This window comes from Siphateles boraxobius, unplaced genomic scaffold (assembly GCF_051911475.1).
Source record: "Siphateles boraxobius isolate OS27281-9 unplaced genomic scaffold, OSU_SipBor_1 25, whole genome shotgun sequence".
Lineage (NCBI taxonomy): Eukaryota > Metazoa > Chordata > Actinopteri > Cypriniformes > Leuciscidae > Siphateles > Siphateles boraxobius.
In genome coordinates this window covers 19,385,350-19,389,448 of record NW_027508866.1, presented here as the reverse complement: position 1 = coordinate 19,389,448, position 4,099 = coordinate 19,385,350, and the positions used below count along the sequence as shown (strand labels likewise).

Below are 4,099 nucleotides of genomic sequence, written 5' to 3'. Positions count from 1 at the left end.
TTTTTAAGTTAATCTAAAATAAATTTCTGTCAGTTGCTTTGCCGGAATCCTTGTGAATTAAGTCAGTTCTTCATATGAAGCTACTGAAAAGTTTCCACATATTCAGTAAAAAGGATGAGTAATCCAAGGGACAGGTAATAATGCAATTAGCCATGTATTTCATACAGTATCATCAAGCAAGATATATGTGTGTGTAACCGTAACGTATATATATATACACCGTAACGTAACGTATATATATATATATATATATAGCACTTTAACTAATTCATACTATATGAATTAGTTGTGCGCAATCCATCTAAGGGGGCATCTCCTCTTCCAGTTGCAACCTACCTAACTTGTGACCACACCACAGCCTCTGTCACATACTTTTTGCAGGCTTTTCAAACTGACCTGAGGAAGCAGTATGGGAAAAAAGCAGTCAAAAGGGCAATTATGATAATTTGTGATGGCTCCCTTGTACCTCAAAATTCTATTTCTTTTACATTCTGCAAATCAAGTCTGGAGGATCTTCTGCAGAAGTACTTTGACGTAATCACTGGCCAATACCAGAAAGACAAATTTGATCTTCCCATCCTTCATAGATGCCTGAGCCACATCATGAAAAATGCTAAGGATCTGTGCAAAAAACAGTAGGTATTTTTTTTAAGGGAGAGTAGTTTATAATGCATTCTGAAATTATTATTTTTTTCTTTCTATAATTTTAGTATGCAAAAACATTACAAGCTTGGAATGCACACATTTGGGCTACTTGCATGTTCATCAACTCTGAAGCAGATGGATGAGGTGCTTCTCAGTGCCACAGTGGTGTTTTGTAGTCCCTGCAGTGGAGACAATGTGGCAAAGCATTACAACAACCTACTAGTGCTTATGCAACAAGTGGGTACACTGGACGTTGATGAACAAAACATCTCTGCTGAAGACTACAAGGTAATTAACACAGTGTGACTTCTATCCATGTAGACAGTTGATAGCACACAGTCACGAGGGATGGTTTTGTGTTGGAATCTCTGACTTGACCTGCTGTGGATTTTTTTGCATTGCATTCGCAATCATGCGTGTTTTAGATCATGTACATGATGAAGACAAGACATGACAGTTAAATACTTTTTTTATTTAGGATGTGCACTACCTCTTGCTTAATGCCAGAGTACTGACCCACGATACTTAATTTGATTAAGAATTATTAGTTAATTCTCTTTAATCATAGTACAATTAACAAAATGTAGCATATGAGCGTACGTTTTGAATGTCTTCACAAAATTACAGACACATTGTATTTATGTTTGAAATAAATACTATGTCTAACTACACAACCTAGTGTGCTATATGAACATGAATATTTAATTGTATACAATGAAAAAAAAATCTTTCCAGAATGATGTGGGAACCACACCTCTCGAGAGCCACTTCCAGCAGGTAATAGAGAGAGCACCTCTCGACCATGATGGTGAAGAAAACAATTATCATGCACCGACATTCATTGCGAGATTGGCCAAGTACTTCCTCCCACATGCAACACTGTGGTCTGGTCTGATGCTAGGTAGGTTTTCTAAACTTATTATTGATGATAACAATATAATAAATTACGCACACACACACACACACACACACACACACACACACACACACACACACACACACACACACACACACACACACACACACACACACACACACACACACACACATATATATATATATATATATATATATACATTCATGTTGTCATCTTATCTTATTATCACATAATACTTTTGGCGATATTGGCCATCATGGTACAGGTTCAGTGTACCAGCATTTCAGCAAGATTTATAAAGAAGTCAGTCAGTCCAATAAACAGGTAAAACTTAGATTATTATTTTTAATAACTTATTGATAAAAAGGCAAATTTGTACTTTAATATTTTGCTTTAATTATTTTTCAGAACTTTACGCAGGACAATCGAACACAGGGAATCATGGAGAAAAGTCAATGGGACCTCAAAAAAATTAGGTTCCAGAGGAGGAGACTCACACGAATGGATGACTTTGTGCAGATATATCAAAGGATGCATGATGCACAGCTCCGTGAATATGAAGACACAGAAAGATCAAGAAAGAAAGTATGGAAATATCTTTAATGTTTGAACCTTTTACAAAACATTGTCAATTTAATGACTCTTTGTTATAAACACAAGATGCTGGAATATATTTCATAAAAAAAAGTGATGTATGTGCTTATACTACATCTCTTCCAGTCCTTTCGAGTGGAAATGGAACAGTGGAAAAAGAAAAGTCAGAAGCGTAAAGGAGTATACGTTTCTCCACTAGTGAAGGGTCTGCCATTCAAAGATGTGAAAAGCAAGGTAATTCTAATCAGAGGGTATAATAATAATAATAATAATAATACAACTATTACTAAACTAGAAGAATTTGCTAGGTTTATGTACAATTATTTATTTAAAATCAATTATGTATTTGCTAAAAATTATATAAATCAAATATGTGTGTGTGTGTGTGTGTGTTTGTCAGGAGAAGTCTTCAAAGACAACCCCTAATGTACATGAGGAAAAACGAGAAGTTGTGATCCACAATCAGGTTTTTTTCCCTCTAAATATCTGAATTAAAAGACTAATTGGTTAGATGGCAAGTGAATGGTATAATTATGAGCATAGCCTTTAAGACATTGCCAGCAAGTTGCACAAATATTATGTTAAATAGATACATTTTAAGTATGCATTTGTAACAGTAATGTGTCTTCTGATCTAATCTTCATGTCTAATGATCTTAAAACAACTTTCACAGCTTGTTTTGAAAAAAAATAATAATCTTGGTTCCAATTGTATCTTGTCCAGTGTAAAATTGAGGTAAGCATATTTGCTGTTCATCAATTCCACTATTACACATCACAGGCAGAGAGGGAAGGTGATAGTGCTGATCAAATGTATGTGGAGCCCAAAACACCTGAGAAGACCGAAGAAAAGAGAAAGGTAAGAATCATTAGAATATTTAAAATAACACTTGAAATTATGCTTTAATACCATGTCATCATTGCATTACATGGTTTATTATTGCATTATTACAATTGGATTTAATCTCATATAGGCCCCCAGGTTTATTCTTGTGGTTTTCTATTTGCTATGTACATCAATTCCACTATTACACATCACAGGCAGAGAGGGAAGGTAATGGTGCTGATCAAATGTATGTGGAGCCGAAAACACCTGAGAAGACCGAAGAAAAGAGAAAGGTAAGAATCATTAGAATATTTAAAATAACACTTGAAATTATGCTTTAATACCATGTCATTATTGAATTACATGGTTTATTATTGGATTTTTTTATTGCATTTAATCTCATATAGGCCCCCACGTTAATCTTGTGGTTCTCTAGAAGGTCCTGATCCAAACTTAACATTGAAACTGCTGTCCTCCGTTAAAAAGACACTTTAAATTTTAAGTGACATACAAAGCGAAGTAATACTTGTATCTTCTGTATTTACAGAAAGCTCTTGTGAAGAATATCAGGAGAAGACGATCAAAAATCGAGGGGCCAATCTGGAACGAGTCATGTCCATTGGAAATAACTGCCCCTAGAAGACTATCCAGGCCACCAAAAATAAACATGCTGCAACAAATCCTTCACCAGGATTACTGGTTGACCTGTGATACTATCGACCTGGCCAGCTACCTCATGGCAAAGGACAATATGGACATTGATGGGTTTCAGTCAGTTCTGCCCTTTAGACTATTGCACGTGGAGGAATTGTGGGAACTCCACAAGAAAAGTTTGTGCAGATATTGAACATTCGGCAAAACCACTGGATCACAGTAAGCAATTTATTTTGTGGTGAAAATCAGCTCTCTGTGTATGACAGTAAAAGTGCCCCTCTGGACCCAACAACTCTACAGACACTGTCCTGGCTAGTAAGGCCAAAGTCAGACCAATTTGATGTTCTGCAACCAGCTGTGCAGCAGCAATCAAATCTGAGCAATTGTGGCTTATTTTCAATAGCATTTGCATATGCTCTGTGTAAGGGTCATCCACCAGAGTTATGCATATTTAATGAAGGCAGGCTAAGGGCCCAATTGTATGCTTCATTAACAAAAACCAGC

At 35.9% G+C, this 4,099-nt stretch overlaps 1 long non-coding RNA gene across 1 annotated transcript; it reads left to right on the top strand.

Annotated features, from left to right (window-relative positions):
* Window positions 1-1,992: 1,992 nt before the first annotated feature.
* LOC143749554 (uncharacterized) lies at window positions 1,993-2,553 on the top strand. The gene is made up of 3 exons (XR_013207024.1): window positions 1,993-2,107; window positions 2,243-2,350; window positions 2,517-2,553. It is a non-coding gene; the product is annotated as an uncharacterized LOC143749554 (long non-coding RNA).
* The last annotated feature ends 1,546 nt before the right edge of the window (window positions 2,554-4,099 follow it).